Source organism: Rutidosis leptorrhynchoides, chromosome 2, assembly GCF_046630445.1.
Source record: "Rutidosis leptorrhynchoides isolate AG116_Rl617_1_P2 chromosome 2, CSIRO_AGI_Rlap_v1, whole genome shotgun sequence".
NCBI classification, from domain to species: Eukaryota; Viridiplantae; Streptophyta; class Magnoliopsida; order Asterales; family Asteraceae; genus Rutidosis; species Rutidosis leptorrhynchoides.
Window position 1 is genome coordinate 32,752,991 of NC_092334.1, and position 5,952 is coordinate 32,758,942.

General features: G+C 34.3%; 1 non-coding gene across 1 annotated transcript; it reads left to right on the forward strand.

The window, feature by feature from the left end:
* The first annotated feature begins 3,439 nt into the window (after positions 1-3,439).
* On the forward strand, positions 3,440-3,546 carry LOC139895249 (small nucleolar RNA R71). Its single transcript, XR_011775709.1, has one exon. It is a non-coding gene; the product is annotated as a small nucleolar RNA R71 (small nucleolar RNA).
* Positions 3,547-5,952: the final 2,406 nt, after the last annotated feature.

Below are 5,952 nucleotides of genomic sequence, written 5' to 3' on the forward strand. Positions count from 1 at the left end.
TGGCCGATTTGTTTAGAACTTTTAATTCGGGATTTTCAAGACGAGAAAGATGATCAGCGGCGAGATTTTCTGCTCCCTTTTTGTCTCGGATTTCAATATCGAACTCTTGTAAGAGTAAGATCTAACGGATTAATCATGGTTTGGCATCTTGTTTCAAAAATAGATATCTAAGAGCAGAATGGTCGGTATAGACCACCGTTTTTGCTAGAACGAGACATGAACGAAATTTGTCAAAAGCAACGACAATAGCAAGGAGTTCTTTTTCAGTAGTTGTGTAATTTGTTTGTGCTCCTTGTAACGTCTTACTAGCGTAATATATAGGTTGAAATCATTTTTCAATCCTTTGTCCTAAAACGGCTCCCATTGCAAAATCACTTGCATCGCACATGAGTTCAAATGGTAGATTCCAATTTGGAGTTATCATGATCGGCGCATTAGTGAGTTTTTCTTTAAGAATATTTAAAGATTTTATGCATTCATCTGAAAAGATGAATGGAGCATCCTTTTCAAGGAGTTTATTCATAGGAGTGGCAATTTTAGAAAAATCTTTTATGAAACGTCGGTAAAAACCGGCATGCCCTAGAAAACTCCTAAATCCTCTAACATTGGTGGGATGTGGAAGTTTAGCAATTACATCTACTTTAGCTCTATCCACTTCAATTCCTTTCTTTGAAATTTTATGACAAGAACGATGTCTTCTTTAATCATGAAATGACATTTCTCCCAATTAAGTACTAGATTTGATTGCTCGCATCTAATAAGCATTCGTTCAAGATTAACTAGACATGTTTCAAAAGTATCACCGAAGACTGAAAAGTCATCCATGAAAACTTCCATGCATTCTTCTATCATGTCGTGAAAAATCGCCATCATACACCTTTGAAAGGTTGCAGGGGCGTTGCAAAGTCCAAATGACATGCGTTTGTAAGCAAAAGTACCATAAGGGCACGTGAATGTGGTTTTCTCTTGGTCCTCAGGTGCGATTGGAATTTAAAAGTATCCGGAGAAACCGTCAAGAAAACAAGAGTAACTGTTCCCAGCTAACCTTTCTAACATTTAATCAATGAAAGGTAAGGGAAAGTGATTCTTTCTGGTGGCGTCATTTAGTTTTCTATAATCAATACAAACACGCCATCCTATTACAGTCCTAGTAGGAATAAGCTCATCTTTTTCATTTGTGATGACAGTCATGCCACCCTTCTTAGGTATACAATGAACTGGGCTTACCCATGGACTATCAGAGATTGGATAAATTAAACCTGCATCTAGCAGTTTAATAATATCTTTCTTAACAACATCTTGCATATTTGGATTTAGTCTTCGTTGGCGTTGCACATATGTTTTATGACCTTCTTCCATAAGGATTTTATGTGTGCAATACGAAGGACTTATACCTTTAATGTCATGAATCTTCCATGCAATAGCTGGTTTATGAGCTTTTAACATAGAAATGAGTCGAGATTTTTCATTTTCAGTAAGAGAAGATGATATTATTACAGGTAATTCAGATTCACCATGTAAATAAGCGTATTCTAAATGGTTTGGAAGTGGCTTTAACTCTAATATCGGTGGTTCTTCTATCGATGATATGTATCGATATCTGTCTTCCTCTTTTAACATTTGAAGTTCTTCTGTTGTTGGTTCGTATTCATTAACCATGAGTACAGCTAACATTTCAGCTTCATCAATTGGTTCAGTTCCTTCTCCTAAAGAACATTCTCCCGTTCCTTGTAATTCTGGAAATTCTTCTAACAATTCTGCATGTGAATCTATAGTTTGAATATAATAACATGTATCATCTGCAGATTGCGATTGTTGCATGGCTCTATCAACTGAAAAGGTAACACTCTCGTCCTCTATACTTAGGGTCAGTTTCTTACCGAACACGTCTATTATTGCTTTAGCCATGTTTAAGAATGGTCTTCCTAATATGAGAGAAACTCGAGAATCTTCTTCCATGTCCAGAATAACAAAGTCTACTAAAAATACTAAAGTACCAACTTTAACTAGCATGTTCTCCATTATCCCTCTAGGATATTTTACTGATCGATCGGCTAGTTGTATGCTTATTCGTATTGGTTTCAATTCTCCAAGGTCTAGTTTAGCGTATAGTAAATATGGCATTAAATTTATACTAGCACCTAAGTCTGCCAATGCTTCTATTGAACTAAGACTACCCAGAAAACATGGAATTATGAAACTTCCTAGATCTGATAATTTTTCTGGTAGTTTATTCAACAGCACTGCAGAACAATTAGCATTCATAGTAACAGCCGAGAGTTCTTCCATTTTCTTTCTATTTGTGATTAGATCTTTCAGGAATTTAGCATATCTTGGCATTCCTGAAATCACATCAATAAAAGGAAGGTTGACATTTATTTGTTTAAACATATCCAAGAATTTGGATTGCTCGGCTTCAAGTCTTTCTTTTCTCATTTTACTCGGGTAAGGAAGTGGTGGTTGGTATGGTTTAACATAAAGCTTTGCCTTAACTGTGTTATATTCATTAACCTTTTCAACTACCGGTTCTGTTTCCTTCTCTTGCTTAGGCTGTGGTGCTTGTGGAGTAGGAATAGAGTCATCAGAAATTATAGGTATTTCAGGTGGTTTAAGTGTAACACCACTTCTCGTGGTAATGGCTTTAGCTGTTTCATTTCGGGGGTTAGCATTTGTATCGCTAGGTAGACTCCCCGGTTTTCTTTCACCTATCCACATTGCTAGGTTTCTTACTTCTTGTTCCAGATTTTGAATAGAAGCTTGTTGATTTCTAAATGCTTGAGCATTTTGTTCATTGGTTTGTTTCTGAGATGTGAAAAACTGCGTTTGAGATTCAACTAGCTTCGATATCATATCTTCTAAATTTGGCTTTTTATCATCGGTTTGTGGTGGTTTATTTGGAAAAATAGGTCTTTGCTGGTTGCAAGTATTATTAGATACTTGTTGATTGCTAGGACCTTGTTGATTGTTTTATGGAACATTTCGGTTATAATGCTGATTGTAGTTTGGTCTTGGCGGCTGATAATTATTCTAATAATTATTTCCAGGCCTTTGGTTTATGTATGAAACATTCTCTCTTTGTTCCATTGTTTGTTCAATACTGAGACAATCTTTTGTCAAATGTGGTCCTCCACACTGCTCATAACTAATTCGTATTGCGTAAATATCTTTAGTTATCTTTTCCATTCGTCTCTCGAAAGCATCTAACTTTGCGGAAATGGAATCAAAGTCATGGCTAGAATTGGCTCTAGCCACTTTAGATGATCTAACGATGTCTTTTTCTTGATGCCACTCATGTGAGTGGGAGGCCCTGTTATCAATAATTTTGTAAGCTTCAGTTTCGATTTTCTTCATAATGGAACCACCAGCTGCTATGTCGATGTCTTTTCTTGTAGTAATGTCGCATCCTTGGTAGAATATTTGTACTATTTGATAAGTGTCTAAACCATGTTGAGGACATCCTCTCAATAACTTTCCAAATCTTGTCTACGCTTCATATAAAGTTTCATTTGGCTTCTGCGTGAACGTAATAATTTCTCCTTGAAGTCTCACGGCTTTAGATGCCGGAAAGAATCTTTTAAGAAAATTTTCAACTAAAACATCCCATGTGTCAATCGCCCCTTCAGGTAACGATTCTAACCAATCTTTGGCTTCTCCCTTTAAAGTCCAGGGAAATAACATGAGATAGATCTGTTCATCCTCAACTTCTCTGATCTTAAATAGAGTACAGATCCTATTAAAGGTTCGAAGATGTTCGTTTGGATCTTCCTTCGGCGTACCACTAAATTGGCATTGATTTGTTACCATGTGTAGGATTTGTCCCTTGATTTCATAATCTGGCGCATTAATGTCTGGTTGAGTAATTGCATGACCTTGGCCAGTGCGTGTAGTTCTCATTCGATCTTCCATACTTAGAGGTTCCGGATTTTCCATGATTGAATTTGTTGAATCTGAATCACTAGAGGATTCTGATTTAATGGTTTCTTCCTCGACAATCTCTGGTTAAGTAATTTGTGGTTCAGAAGGAATGATTAGTGGTTCAGGATCTCTGAATTGTCCTTGAATATCCTCCGGGTTCTCAATTGTGAGGTCGGGTTCAAAAAATGGATTATCGAAAATTTGAATTGGAGTACTTGGTCGACTAGATGATGATTCTAAAAAAAATCAACAGCGATTATATTGGCAAGATGTCTTGATCGAGTTACAGGTGGTGAACGTATGAAAGGTGGTGAACGTTTTGCTCTCTGCATTCACTGAATATCCTATTTGTTATAAAAATAAAAATAAAAAATTATATAAGTTATCAAATTAATAGATTTTTCTGATTTTTCCCACGTTTCGAATAGCCAATAGATGCAGCAGGTAGCCAGGACCCTTTAAATCGGAAGCCCCTCAACTCGCCACTAACAAATTCAACTATTACTACGAACCAGAAAATTTTAGATGTCTATCAATTTAACTGCTTAAAATAATTTTTCGTCAAAATTTTGAAGATAAAATCTATGTCCTAAAAACTAGAGCGTCAAGAAATAAGAGAGAAAAAGAGTGCGTCGAAAAACGTCGAAAAATAAAAGGTCGAAAAATAATAAAAAGAAAGTAAAGCATCGAAACTTAAAAGTCTAAAAACTAAATATTTAAAGTTGCGTCTAAAGGTATTAAAGCTTAAAAGGAATTCTATATCCAAAACGGCAATAACTTAAATAGGCACTAAAATCTATTAAATATTAAAGCGATAAGTGACATCGTAAAATTCTAAAGCGTCTAAATCTTAATCTAAAGAAAAAGCACTTAAGGGATTTTACAGCAAAGCTTAAAAATCTAGAAATATAAATTAACTACGGCAAGATACTAATCTTAAAACTAAGTACGAACGATAAAAATAAAAATTACGATTAAACGTTTAAAATATACAATTTATAAAAAGAGACAAAAAATGATAAAATTACTTATTTTTATAAAAATATTATTTTTATATTATTATTTTATAAAAGTACTAATTTTATAATTAATAAAACTAATTAAAACTAAAATTACAAATTAATTAAAAACTAAACTAAATAATAAAATAATTAACCCTAATTAGGTTTAATAATAATAATAATAATAATTAATAACAAACCCTAATTGTGTGCTGTACGATGATCAGACCCTGTCAGACCTCACTGCATGAGATTTAAGTACTACAGCCATGCGATTGCATGATGTACAGTTTCAATTTATATGCAGGCCAAAAAAAATGCAGGTTCAATCGTGTTTTTATTTTATTTTATATTTTTGTATTTTTATGTTTAAAACTTCTTATATTTTTACAAAAATAGATTAAAAACTAAATATATTTTTTATAGCGTTTCGCTTTCGGCCTTGTTGAGTTCCCCGGCTGAGACGACCCGACCCAATCCATAGGGACGAATACAATAACATATAATAACATTGCGAGGTACTTGACCTCTATATGATACATTTTACAAACGTTGCATTTATTCTTAAAAGGCAAACTATCATTACATCAATATTTGACATTTTCGTCTAACATTTCATAATATCCAAATGACCTAATCTGTCATTTACTTATTTATATTCTCTATTGAACTCCAATGACTCGAATGCAACGTCTTTGTATCATGGCTTAAAAGGTCCCAAGTAGTATCCTTAACATGAGCTAATGCACAGCGGAAGACTTAATTCATACCTGAGAATAACATGCTTTAAAACGTCAACATAAAGTTGGTGAGATATATAGGTTTGATGCTAGCAGCGTTATAACAATGGAACACAAGATTTCATATATAAACATTTTAATAAAAATATTCTAAGTGGTTGAGCACTTGGTAACCATACTTAACATTTAATCACGTCGCATATTCCCTTTATTATGAAATCTTACTACACCGTACCAAGGTGTAGTCACGAAACGAAGTACTGTGCAACCGTTGAATACTGGTCGTCCAGTCCGGT